The following is a 14,873-nucleotide window of genomic DNA, read 5'->3' on the forward strand; positions in this document are numbered from 1 at the left end:
TGTGGTATTGGTGGAAAGTATATGGGCTTGAGAATCATGACAATCTAGGTTTAGGCTGTAAATCTAATATTATTACTTAAATGCATTTAATTTTCTAATAATTCCAATTATTTACCTCATGAGTTTTTGTAAGAGTTAAATGAAAGAATGCAGTGAATTGCACTTGGCATGTCATAGGTTATCTATAGATTGTAATTTCCTTGCTGAAACAAATGATATGTGGTAAGGATAAATAAACAACTTGTGTTCCACCCTCATTTATATTCTTCTCTGCATAAAAAATAAATAAATTCCACTCTCTTTACCATAGTACTTGGGATCCTCTGAGAGCTAAACTCAGCTAATCTTTCTAATTTCATTGTTTAGTTATTTAAGGTTGCTTATTCTGTAATAGTATCAAATTATTTCTGAGCTATCCCTTTAAATTTACCCTATGCCATGGTTTTCCTTATCCAGTTTTCTTTATGCAGGATACAGCCTCTTTAAATGCTATTAAAATTCCAGTTGTTCTTCCAAGTCTGTGTCCTTTTAAAATTATCATTCTTGAGCATCATAGTGGCCTTCTAAATCCAAGTATCTTCAGACATCCTCCCTAAAACCTGTAAGTTAAACAAGGGGCAGAAATGAAACACATGATCCACACATTTGGCGTTTTTTAGGAGACAGAAAATTCAAATTACTTTTCAATAGAGAAATTAACATTAAGTTACAAAAAAGTTCCCACCACAGCCATAGCCTGTGAAATAAAAGGCAGTGGAGGGAAAGGCTTAAGAGACCATATGGAAAAGAAAAGAGCAGAGTGGAAGACCTAGATGAGTCACCTCAGAAAGAAAAAGTACAACACTAAGTGCAATAAAAAATCTGGACTCTGGTAAACATGGTTGTTTACAGAATTGGCTACAGGGAGGTTACTTATTTATTATTGGAACCAGAAGTGGTGCCTCATAGTGATGTTGCTTTTTTGAGTAAAAAAGATAAAAATGAAAGGATTGGTGCCCCTTGGAAGTGAACCACAATGCAAAAATAAGGAAGTAAAGAGGGAATGTTAGAGATCCTAAATAAACAAAAGAGAAACCAGATATATGAAATCACTTTTTATTTCTCTCCCCAACTCCTATGCATCACATATTAGATTAATTGCACTTATGTATAATGGCAGAGGAAAGCAGTCTTAAATTAAAAACCTATCTACAAAATGCCTTAGAATAAGAAAAAGAATCAAATGAACTTCAACAAAGTCATGGTAAAATATGAATGCGGAAAATATGAATAAAACCATTTTGGTTGATTAAAATGCTCCCCCCCCAATGAAAATGAAACAGTAGAAAATGATTGCACAATTATCCAAATTAAAGTAAATATCCTGAAAAAAATATTGAGAGATTTCAGAAGATAAACACATGGGTAGAATTAGAAATGCAAATCTCACTACTCCTGGAACTAATATTACACTATTTGTTAACTAACTGGAATTTAAATTAAAAAAAAAAATGAAGCAAAAAGAAAGAGAGAGAGAGAGAGAACACAAAATAAAGAAAGAAGGAAAGAAAGAGCAAATCTCAGAACACAAGTGGACCATAAAGAAAAGCAAGTGGTGGGAAAGGGGGAGGAAATGAGAATAGCCAAGTGCCTTAAACTAAGGGGAAAAAACTGTAGACAAAAATAGAACCATCTCTTAAGTGGAGAACAAATTACAATAGGGTGATTATGTAAATGAAATTTTAGTGAGGGACAGCGAAGAAAGACATGAAAACAAAGGATTGGAAATGAAATGAAAGAAGAGTATCAGAGAGAAAGGGATAATGAAAGCTAAACAAGGAAAGTCTAACAAACATATAATTGGTGTCCCTGGAAAAGCTAAAACAAACCAATAGAAAAAAAATTAAATTATAATCCAAGACATGAAATAAATTGAATTTAAAATTTTAAAGGTCCCACTGTATACCTGATAAAACTGATCTAGAACAGTGCATTTTGAGAAAATCTTGCAAAATTGGCCTATATAGAAAAAAAAATCCACATATTTCCCAAGCAAAAAGATGAATTCCTTATGAGGATTAAAGGAAAAAATGAGGCTGGCATCAAACTTCCACACAGCAATGTAGATAGCAAGGCTACATTGAAGGAGCTTTTTTAGGAAACTCAAAGAAAAAGTAGTGTCAAGATTTTATATCCAGCCAAGTGGTTCTTTGCATATATAGGCTATGAAAAACAGATTTAAGAATGTAGTAACTCCATTAAAGACTCAATCTAAGAATTCTACTGGAGCATGAACTTCATCCAAACAAAGGATAACCAGGTAGAGGTACCTGGGTCATCCAGTCTGTTAAGCATTTGACTCTTGGTTTCAGTTCATATCATGATCTCAGGGTCATAGTATTGAGTCCCTCTTTGGGTTCCCCACTCAGTGAGGAGTCTGCTTGAGATTCTCCCTCTTTCTCTCCCTCTGCCCCTCCTTCACCCCACCCGTACACATGCTCTGTCTCTCTAATAAATACATTTTTAAAAAGATAACAAGGTAAACATCAACAAATAATTCATAGTAATGTGTGTGTGCATTCACATGTGCATGGATGTGCATTATATATTATATATTTATTATATATTATATATACTGACACATATATTTTATATATCATGTGTTATATACTAGTGTATATATACACTTACATTGTATACATATATGTCACATATAGTACCATAAAGGTAGGAAGTCTAAAACAATGTAGTATAATGAGTGGAATAGTAGTAGGTAAATGTTATATTTTCTGAGAAAGATGAAAAGATATAACTGAAAACAACTAGCTGAAGGAAAAGAGAAAATGGAAGAACAACATTGACTGCTATAAGGTTAATAGGTGAGAGTCTAAACTATTTTTTACAAGCAAATAATGAAGGATTAAAACCAGACGATAAAAAATTAAGAAAAACCAAGACTAAAGATATGATTAGAGAGAAGAATACAAATATACCCGCTGGAGAAAAAAAAAAAAACTTACGGATACTAAAATAGGTTTTAAAATGGCAAGAAGAAAAACTCCATAGAAAAAGGAATATTCCAAATATAATCAGTAATAATAACATAAATTATATGGCAGTTTTGAGATCAAACATAACAATCCTATGATAAAGATGAAAGGTTTTAATTCGCCTACTGTTATAGACTGAATGTTTATACACTCCCTCCCCACCCAAAAAAAGAGAGAACCCTCATATGTTTAAATCAAATTTCCAATGTGATGGTATTTGGATACAGGGCCATTGGGAGGTGACTAAGTCATGAGGGTGGGGAGCCCTCATGAATGGGATTAGTGTCCTTATAAAAGAGGTCCCAGAGAGCTTCCTCTGTAAGGAGACAGATGTCTATGAACTAGGAAATGAGCCCTCACCAGACACACTGTCTTCCAGGGTCTTGGTCTCTGAGTTCCCAGTCTCTAGAACTGTGAGAAATAAATTCATGTTGTTTATAAGCCACCCGGTGTGTGGTATTCCATTATAGTAGCCGGATAAGCTAAGTTACCTACTTAAATGAAGTAGATTTTCAAGTTGGCTAATGAAGCAAAACCCAATTATTCTGTATACAGGAAATGCAAATATCTGGAAAGCTAAAAAAGAAACGTGGAAAATCTGTACTAGTCAAAGAAAAACAAAAAGGAGGCAAAAATTACAATCTTGATATCAGACGGAATTGAATTCAGGCAGAAGTAGTGCACAAAACCTATATGTATATGTGTAATGTTGAAAGCTATAGTTCACAATAAATATTTGATAGTTATGATTATGTCTGCAACAAATAAGAGAGAAATAGCTGATATAAAACACAAAATAAAAAAATTGCAAGAAGTAGTTTAAAAAAACATTAATAATAGTATACATCACTCTTGAGTGCCTAGGTGTCTCAGTCAGTGGAGCATCTGCCTTCAGCTCAGGTCATGATCCCAGGGTCCTGAGATCAAGACCCACATCAGACTCCCTGCTCAGTGGGGAGACAGCTTCTCCCTCTGTCTCTCCTCCAGCTTGTACTCTTTCTCTCTCACTCATTCTCTCTCTCAAATAAATAAATAAAATATTTTAAAGAGAAAGGATACATCACTCTCAGATGATGACATCAGTGAAAAAATGATTAGATCTAAAGATCTAATCACTCTGATGGGAGAGAATATGCCTTCTTTCCAAGTATACATATGGATCATTCATAAGGAAATTGGTCATATGTAGGATCACAAACAAAACCACCATAAATCTGGTAAATTAGAAATATCAGGAACACAACACTTTTATTAGAATGCAAGATAACCCCAAAATCCATTAATAAAATACAAAATTTTAAAATAAAATGACGTCCACTTTGAAAGCAACAAAAAAATGGACATTTTTCATCCAACAACTTTTGAGTGAAAGAAGAGCTTCAGAACAAAATAAGAGAATTTGAGGGAGGAGCAAGATGGCGGAAGAGTAGGGTCCCCAAATCACCTGTCTCCACCAAATTACCTAGAAAACCTTCCAATCATCCTGAAAATCTATGAATTCAAAGAATTAATTCTGAGAATTAAAGAGAGACCAGCTGGAACGCTACAGTGAGAAGAGTTCGCGCATCTATCAAGGTAGGAAGACGGGGAAAAAGAAATAAAGGAACAAAGGCCTCCAAGGGGGAGGGGCCCCGCGAGGAGCCGGGCTGAGGCCGGGGCGAGTGTCCCCAGCACAGGAGAGCCCCGTCCCGGAGACGCAGGAGCTGCACCGACCTTCCCGGGGGAAAGGGGCTCGCGGGGAGGTGGAGCAGGACCCAGGGGGGCGGGGATGCCCTCGGGCTCCCGGGGACAGTAACAGAGCAACTGCCCGCCCAGGAGAGTGCGCCGAGCCCCCTAAGGGCTGCAGCGCGCACGGCGGGACCCGGCGGGACCCGGAGCAGCTGAAGGGGCTCGGGCGGCGGCTCCGCGGAGGGGGCTGCGCGGCCCCGGGAGCAGCTCGGAGGGGCTCGGGCAGAGGAAGAGGCTCCGTGCGGAGGGGGCTGCGCGGTTCCAGGAGCAGCTCGGAGGGGCTTGGGGTCGGCTCCGCGGAGGGGGCTGCGGCCCGGGAGCGCGAATCCAACAGCGCAGGCTCCGGAGCACAGGGCGCCGGGGCACAGCCCAGGATCCCGCCTCCTCCGGGACAGGCAGAGGCCGGGAGGGCCCAGGACAGCAAGGACGCTCCTGCCCCGAGCTGAGCAGATCAGCGGCCCCGCCCAGAGCCTCCAGGCCCTGCAGACGGAGTTCCTGCCGGAGCTGAATCCAGGTTTCCAGAGCTGCCCCGCCACTGGGGCTGTTCCTCCTGCGGCCTCACGGGGTAAACAACCCCCACTGAGCCCTGCACCAGGCAGGGGCACAGCAGCTCCCCCAACTGCTAACACCTGAAAATCAGCACAACAGGCCCCTCCCCCAGAACACCAGCTAGACGGACAACTTCCAGGGGAAGCCAAGGGACTTAAAGTACACAGAATCAGAAGATACTCCCCGGTGGTTCTTTTTTTGTTTTTTTGTTTTGTTTTGTTTTGTTTTGTTTTGCTTTGCTTTTTGATTTGTTTCCTTCCCCCACCCCCTTTTTTTTCTCCTTTCTTTTTCTTTCTCTTTTTCTTCTTTTTTTATTTCCGTTTTTTTTTCTCTTCCCTTTTTTTCTCTTTCTCTTTTCTTTCCTTCTTTCTCTCCTCTCTTTTTCTCTTTTTCCCAATACAACTTGCTTTTGGCCACTCTGCACTGAGCAAAATGACTAGAAGGAAAACCTCACCTCAAAAGAAAGAATCAGAAACAGTCCTCTCTCCCACAGAGTTACAAAATCTGGATTACAATTCAATGTCAGAAAGCCAATTCAGAAGCACTATTATACAGCTACTGGTGGCTCTAGAAAAAAGTATAAAGGACTCAAGAGACTTCATGACTGCAGAATTTAGAGCTAATCAGGCAGAAATTAAAAATCAATTGAATGAGATGCAATCCAAACTAGAAGTCCTAACGACGAGGGTTAACGAGGTGGAAGAACGAGTGAGTGACATAGAAGACAAGTTGATAGCAAAGAGGGAAACTGAGGAAAAAAGAGACAAACAATTAAAAGACCATGAAGATAGATTAAGGGAAATAAACGACAGCCTGAGAAAGAAAAACCTACGTTTATTTGGGGTTCCCGAGGGCGCCGAAGGGGACAGAGGGCCAGAATATGTATTTGAACAAATTCTAGCTGAAAACTTTCCTAATCTGGGAAGGGAAACAGGCATTCAGATCCAGGAAATAGAGAGATCCCCCCCTAAAATCAATAAAAACCGTTCAACACCTCGACATTTAATAGTGAAGCTTGCAAATTCCAAAGATAAGGAGAAGATCCTTAAAGCAGCAAGAGACAAGAAATCCCTGACTTTTATGGGGAGGAGTATTAGGGTAACAGCAGACCTCTCCACAGAGACCTGGCAGGCCAGAAAGGGCTGGCAGGATATATTCAGGGTCCTAAATGAGAAGAACATGCAACCAAGAATACTTTATCCAGCAAGGCTCTCATTCAAAATGGAAGGAGAGATAAAGAGCTTCCAAGACAGGCAGCAACTAAAAGAATATGTGACCTCCAAACCAGCTCTGCAAGAAATTTTAAGGGGGACTCTTAAAATTCCCCTTTAAGAAGAAGTTCAGTGGAACAGTCCACAAAAACAAGGACTGAATAGATATCATGATGACACTAAACTCATATCTCTCAATAGTAACTCTGAATGTGAACGGGCTTAATGACCCCATCAAAAGGCGCAGGGTTTCAGACTGGACCAAAAAGCAGGACCCATCTATTTGCTGTCTACAAGAGACTCATTTTAGACAGAAGGACACCTACAGCCTGAAAATAAAAGGTTGGAGAACCATTTACCATTCGAATGGTCCTCAAAAGAAAGCAGGGGTAGCCATCCTTATATCAGATAAACTAAAATTTACCCCAAAGACTGTAGTGAGAGATGAAGAGGGACACTATATCATACTTAAAGGATCTATTCAACAAGAGGACTTAACAATCCTCAATATATATGCCCCGAATGTGGGAGCTGCCAAATATATCAATCAATTATCAACCAAAGTGAAGAAATACTTAGATAATAATACACTTATACTTGGTGACTTCAATCTAGCTCTTTCTATACTCGATAGGTCTTCTAAGCACAACATCTCCAAAGAAACGAGAGCTTTAAATGATACACTGGACCAGATGGATTTCACAGATATCTACAGAACTTTACATCCAAACTCAACTGAATACACATTCTTCTCAAGCGCACATGGAACTTTCTCCAGAATAGACCACATATTGGGTCACAAATCGGGTCTGAACCGATACCAAAAGATTGGGATTGTCCCCTGCATATTCTCAGACCATAATGCCTTGAAATTAGAACTAAATCACAACAAGAAGTTTGGAAGGACCTCAAACACGTGGAGGTTAAGGACCATCCTGCTAAAAGATAAAAGGGTCAACCAGGAAATTAAGGAAGAATTAAAAAGATTCATGGAAACTAATGAGAATGAAGATACAACCATTCAAAATCTTTGGGATGCAGCAAAAGCAGTCCTAAGGGGGAAATACATCGCAATACAAGCATCCATTCAAAAACTGGAAAGAACTCAAATACAAAAGCTAACCTTACACATAAAGGAGCTAGAGAAAAAACAGCAAATAGATCCTACACCCAAGAGAAGAAGGGAGTTAATAAAGATTCGAGCAGAACTCAACGAAATCGAGACCAGAAGAACTGTGGAACAGATCAACAGAACCAGGAGTTGGTTCTTTGAAAGAATTAATAAGATAGATAAACCATTAGCCATCCTTATTAAAAAGAAGAGAGAGAAGACTCAAATTAATAAAATCATGAATGAGAAAGGAGAGATCACTACCAACACCAAGGAAATACAAACGATTTTAAAAACATATTATGAACAGCTATACGCCAATAAATTAGGCAATCTAGAAGAAATGGACGCATTCCTGGAAAGCCACAAACTACCAAAACTGGAACAGGAAGAAATAGAAAACCTGAACAGGCCAATAACCAGGGAGGAAATTGAAGCAGTCATCAAAAACCTCCCAAGACACAAGAGTCCAGGGCCAGATGGCTTCCCAGGGGAATTCTATCAAACGTTTAAAGAAGAAACCATACCTATTCTCCTAAAGCTGTTTGGAAAGATAGAAAGAGATGGAGTACTTCCAAATTCGTTCTATGAGGCCAGCATCACCTTAATTCCAAAACCAGACAAAGACCCCACCAAAAAGGAGAATTACAGACCAATATCCCTGATGAACATGGATGCAAAAATTCTCAACAAGATACTCGCCAATAGGATCCAAGAGTACATTAAAAAAATTATTCACCATGACCAAGTAGGATTTATCCCTGGGACACAAGGCTGGTTCAACACCCGTAAAACAATCAATGTGATTCATCATATCATCAAGAGAAAAACCAAGAACCATATGATCCTCTCATTGGATGCAGAGAAAGCATTTGACAAAATACAGCATCCATTCCTGATCAAAACTCTTCAGAGTGTAGGGATAGAGGGAACATTCCTCGACATCTTAAAAGCCATCTATGAAAAGCCCACAGCAAATATCATTCTCAATGGGGAAGCACTGGGAGCCTTTCCCCTAAGATCAGGAACAAGACAGGGATGTCCACTCTCACCACTGCTGTTCAACATAGTACTGGAAGTCCTAGCCTCAGCAATCAGACAACAAAAAGACATTAAAGGCATTCAAATTGGCAAAGAAGAAGTCAAACTCTCCCTCTTCGCCGATGACATGATACTCTACATAGAAAACCCAAAAGTCTCCACCCCAAGATTGCTAGAACTCATACAGCAATTCGGTAGCGTGGCAGGATACAAAATCAATGCCCAGAAGTCAGTGGCATTTCTATACACTAACAATGAGACTGAAGAAAGAGAAATTAAGGAGTCAATCCCATTTACAATTGCACCCAAAAGCATAAGATACCTAGGAATAAACCTCACCAAAGATGTAAAGGATCTATACCCTCAAAACTATAGAACACTTCTGAAAGAAATTGAGGAAGACACAAAGAGATGGAAAAATATTCCATGCTCATGGATTGGCAGAATTAATATTGTGAAAATGTCAATGTTACCCAGGGCAATATACACGTTTAATGCAATCCCTATCAAAATACCATGGACTTTCTTCAGAGAGTTAGAACAAATTATTTTAAGATTTGTGTGGAATCAGAAAAGACCCCGAATAGCCAGGGGAATTTTAAAAAAGAAAACCATATCTGGGGGCATCACAATGCCAGATTTCAGGTTGTACTACAAAGCTGTGGTCATCAAGACAGTGTGGTACTGGCACAAAAACAGACACATAGATCAGTGGAACAGAATAGAGAATCCAGTAGTGGACCCTCAACTTTATGGGCAACTAATATTCGATAAAGGAGGAAAGACTATCCATTGGAAGAAAGACAGTCTCTTCAATAAATGGTGCTGGGAAAATTGGACATCCACATGCAGAAGAATGAAACTAGACCACTCTCTTTCACCATACACAAAGATAAACTCAAAATGGATGAAAGATCTAAATGTGAGACAAGATTCCATCAAAATCCTAGAGAAGAACACAGGCAACACCCTTTTTGAACTCGGCCATAGTAACTTCTTGCAAGCTACATCCACGAAGGCAAAAGAAACAAAAGCAAAAATGAACTATTGGGACTTCATCAAGATAAGAAGCTTTTGCACAGCAAAGGATACAGTCAACAAAACTCAAAGACAACCTACAGAATGGGAGAAGATATTTGCAAATGACATATCAGATAAAGGGCTAGTTTCCAAGATCTATAAAGAACTTATGAAACTCAACAGCAAAGAAACAAACAATCCAATCATGAAATGGGCAAAAGACATGAACAGAAATCTCACAGAGGAAGACATAGACATGGCCAACATGCACATGAGAAAATGCTCTGCATCACTTGCCATCAGGGAAATACAAATCAAAACCACAATGAGATACCACCTCACACCAGTGAGAATGGGGAAAATTAACAAGGCAGGAAACCACAAATGTTGGAGAGGATGCAGAGAAAAGGGAACCCTCATACACTGTTGGTGGGAATGTGAACTGGTGCAGCCACTCTGGAAAACTGTGTGGAGGTTCCTCAAACAGTTAAAAATAGACCTGCCCTACGACCCAGCAATTGCACTGTTGGGGATTTACCCCAAAGATACAAATGCAATGAAACGCCGGGACACCTGCACCCCGATGTTTATAGCAGCAATGGCCACGATAGCCAAACTGTGGAAGGAGCCTCGGTGTCCAACGAAAGATGAATGGATAAAGAAGATGTGGTTTATGTATACAATGGAATATTACTCAGCTATTAGAAATGACAAATACCCACCATTTGCTTCCACGTGGATGGAACTGGAGGGTATTATGCTGAGTGAAGTAAGCCAGTCGGAGAAGGACAAACATTATATGTTCTCATTCATTTGGGGAATATAAATAATAGTGAAAGGGAATATAAGGGAAGGGGGAAGAAATGTGTGGGAAATATCAGAAAGGGAGACAGAACGTAAAGACTGCTAACTCCGGGAAACGAACTAGGGGTGGTAGAAGGGGAGGAGGGCGGGGGGTGGGAGTGAATGGGTGACGGGCACTGGGGGTTATTCTGTATGTTAGTAAATTGAACACCAATAAAAAATAAATTAAAAAAAAAACAAAATAAGAGAATTTAAGAAAAATAATGACAATGAAAATAGTACATAACAGAATATATAGGATACCCAGGGCAACACTTAAGAAAATAAATATAAGAAACAAATAGTAAATAAGTAATATCTAACAAGAACAATAAGGCAGTGGTGAAGAAAACATGACATTTTCCTTTATCCTTAAACCCTGAGCTATCTGAGCTAGCTGAGGGACCTCAGCAGCAGGCAGAGTGGCCGCTGCCCCTCTCAGGAGACCACCAGATTGCCTCTTCCCATGGCCTTGCCTTCCCGTGGCCACCTACAGAGCTGCGTGTGGCCAGTGTACGTCCTACATCATATGCTGGCCTTGGCACAGCCACCAGACATATTTCCAGGAGAGGATTCGGTTTTGGGTTGATGAAACTGGATGTGAAATCGAAGTCATGCCGTGGTGTGGAATTCTCAACATCTGGTTCATCTAATACAGACACTGGTTAAGTTAGTGGAACAGCAGAGACCAAATATACACAGTGTGGGTCTGGTCTGACTTTCACAGAAAAGTGGAACATGGATAACTCTCTGGGAACAGAAATTACAGTTCAAGACCAGATTTATCAAGGTTTGAAGCTAATATTTGATACCCTTTTCACCAAATGTGGGCAAGTGGTAAAAATGAAGTCTTCTTACAATAGGGGATTTTATCAACCTTGGTAGGGACATCGGCTTTGGTTTTGCTGGTTTAATATATCTTCAGTTATGAGGGCTGGTTTGGTGGGTACCAGAAGATATTTTGACAGTGTCAAATCGAAGCTGACAAGAAATAACTTTGCAGCAGGCTGCAGAACTGGCCTTCTAGGTACACCCTTATGTCAGTATTGGGACAGGATTTGGAGGATCGATTTATCAGAAAGTATGTGAAGATACTGACACTACAATTAACCTTGCTTGGACATCAGGTATCAATTGCATTCATTTTGACATTATGGCCAAGTATCAGTTGGATCCCATTTCCATTTCTGAAAAAGCAAACAACACTAGTTTAATTGGAGTGGGCTCAGACTCTGAGGCCTGGGGTCAAGCTTCCACTGTCTGCTCTGGTAGCTGGGAAGAGCATTTGTGCTGGGGATGCCAAACTTGGGCTTGTTCTGCAGCTGGAGGCCTGATCCAGCTGAAAGAAACCTCTGGGAATGGATATTGGAAGATTTCACTTACATGTATTTCCATTGTGACCAGCAGGTTCCCCCTCCCCAGTCCCCCCCCCCAAAAAAAAGGGTTATCAAAACAAAGTATGATCTAAACAAGAGCTGTATTTTAAATATTTAAGAGACTTACTCATTAGCTCGTTTCCAGTTGAATTGGTTCTCATCTAAGTAGCAATGCTGCAGCCCTGCAGTCCCCTATATGTTACTTAAATTTATCTGTTAAATATGTTAACTCTGGAATAATGAAATAGACCTTTATGAATGCTGCCCAATGTGTGCATGTTTGCCTTTATGTCCCTATTAACATTGCAGCAAGATATAAGGTAAACATTAAAAAAATAATAGGATTCACATATACATAATAGTAAGTATTAGAAAATATAATGGAAGAGAAATCCCCATTTACAATAAGGAAAATATAAGGATAGCATACTTAGGAATAATCAGCAAGACAAAATTTATCTGCAGAAGGCTGTTACACGCTCCTGAATGACACAAAAGTAGACTGGGGCAGATGGACAGACGTCTCTTCTTGGTTTGCATGACTTGGCATCATCAAAATGTCATTTCTTTCTAGGTAAGTGTATGAACAATGTGACCTTAATTTAATTTAAGATTTTTTATTTTATTTTTTAAATTAATTAATTAACTAATTAATTAATTAATTTATTTATTTTTTATGATAGTCACAGAGAGAGAGAGAGAGAGAGAGAGAGAGGCAGAGACACTAGCAGAGGGGGAAGCAGGCTCCATGCACCGGGAGCCCGATGTGGGATTCGATCCCGGGTATCCAGGATCGCCCCCTGGGCCAAAGGCAGGCGCTAAACCGCTGCGTCACCCAGGGATCCCTAATTTTATTTTTTTAAAGATTTTATTTATTTATTCATGAGAGACACAGAGAGAGACAGAGACATAGGCAGAAGGAGAAGAACGCTTACTGCGGGAAGCCTGATGCAGGACTCGATCCCAGGACCCCGGGATCACACCCTAAGCCAAAAGCAGAAGCAGCTCAACCATTGAGCCATCCAGGTGCCCCGATCTTAATTTTAAGAAGAGCTTTTGTGGAGCTAGTCAAATCAATACTAAAGTCTACACACACACACACACACACACACACACACACACACAAATAATAATTAAGGGAAAAATAAAAACTAAGGAAAGAGAAAAAAAGAACTGTGAAGAAGTAGCCCTAAGAGATGAACAGAATATATTATGAAGTCTCTATAATTAACATGTTTAAGGGGCACATGGCTAAATTTGTCTGTATCTAACCATCCCACAAATGCACTTAACTCTTGAACTTAAAATTCCACTTCTAGGAAGTTACCACAAAACACACATTTAACAATAAAAAATATACATACATAACAATAAAATGGATATATTATCCATTGTAGTATTATTTGTAACTGCAAAATAATTGGAAACTATGTGCTCAAAGATAGGAAACTGATTTGGATAAACTTTGGCTTATACACACAGTGGTGTATCATGCAGCTTTTAAAAAAAAGATCCCCCCAAAATAATGGAAAGTTGTACTTAAGTTATCTGCTAAGTTTAAAAAAAAAACACACAAAGTGCTTCTTTTTGCAAAGTGAAACATAGCAAACACAGAAAACAGTAAAACTGATTATCTACAAGCAGGGTAAGAGGTGGCAGGGTGGCCATGGGGGAGTAAAAGGGAGCAAAGTAGAAGAAAGAAGAGAGTATTACATTTTTTTTCTGAATATTTTTTAACAGTCTTGACTTTTGGAAGCACACTAATGTTATCTATATATTCAAACAAATTAAGCCAAGATGGGAATTTTAAAAAAGAAAAATCTAAATCTAAATGTCAACGTACAAATAAAACACACAAATAATATAACCACACAGAAAGTGGGGGGGTGGAAGCTAAACCAAATAAGTTTTTTAACATGAAACTTTGACTACACAGCCTTAGTGTAGTGGAGAAATTGGTCTCGGTTTCTTTTCAGTAGATTAGGGTTTCTTTTTAGTGGTATGGACGTAGCAGTTCTAAAAATTATTTGATGTGCTTAACAAATTGCAGAACAGAACAAATGCATAATTGCATTAATATTTCTGGAATCCGGCGTTTTTACTGTGGAAGGAAGATAAAAAATATGCAGCAGGGAAGGGCCAGAGACTGTGAGGTTGAATTAGCCCTGAGGGTTGTGATGTAGTGAGAACCCTGAGTCTCATATTTTGAAGATTTTTGCCCTGTTGAGGATATGTTTTAGTATAAGCATACAATATTTTTAATATTCTTAAGTTTGTATCACTTAAGAGATAAACTTGAGGTACACTGGTCTACTCAGTCCCAAAATATTTCCTTATTCCTCAGACGGAGTGATGGAGAGTCATGGGCACAGTTACTCTGGGTCTGTCCTAGACAAACTGGGACATGTGTTCTCACACACACACTCCTCAGGCTGCACGGGTCATCTCTGATCTTTCTTCCCCTTTTACCAGATTTCACCTTGGAAGAACTTGGAGAGTAGGGAAATGCAAGCCTGAACGGGTTCACTCATCTGCCTTTGAAAAACGGCCCTTTCTGCTCAGAACCAGCCATCATAGAAGGCTCATCTTATCCTGAACATGTATCTCTGGACTGGTTAAAATTGTGTGCCTGCCATTAACTGACCAGAGACTCATTTCTGTCATTTATAAAATAGGAGGAATAATAACTTGCTAGTCGCTGTAAATTAAATAAGTAAATCTATTATATAAAGTACCTAAAGTGATTCACTGAGTTCAGTATTATTATTATTATTTAATTGTTGTTACTCTTGTTGTTACTGTTTTTCTTTAGCATTAACCTCCAATGTTTGGCTTGAGAATATAATCTAATTTTCATGAATAACCCATTACAGATCAGTCATGTATAAATTTAGTTAAACCTCTTTAGGAACTATAATTCCTGTTTCACTTTTTAAAGTAATGAGTTCCATAAACTTTATTTCCT

The 14,873-nt window shown here is 39.2% G+C and overlaps 1 long non-coding RNA gene and 1 pseudogene across 2 annotated transcripts in view; both read left to right on the forward strand.

Annotated features, from left to right (window-relative positions):
* LOC140625610 (uncharacterized) overlaps positions 1 to 14,635 on the forward strand; it is a 258,967-nt gene extending 244,332 nt beyond the window's left edge. For both annotated transcript variants that reach the window (XR_012024955.1, XR_012024956.1), the window contains 2 exons: positions 12,374 to 12,482; positions 14,381 to 14,635. This is a non-coding gene — a long non-coding RNA (uncharacterized lncRNA). The remainder of the gene's footprint in view (positions 1 to 12,373; positions 12,483 to 14,380) is intronic.
* On the forward strand, positions 10,842 to 12,311 carry LOC140625609 (non-selective voltage-gated ion channel VDAC2 pseudogene; annotated as a pseudogene).
* Positions 14,636 to 14,873: the final 238 nt, after the last annotated feature.

Source organism: Canis lupus, chromosome 3, assembly GCF_048164855.1.
Source record: "Canis lupus baileyi chromosome 3, mCanLup2.hap1, whole genome shotgun sequence".
In the NCBI taxonomy this organism is placed as follows: domain Eukaryota; kingdom Metazoa; phylum Chordata; class Mammalia; order Carnivora; family Canidae; genus Canis; species Canis lupus.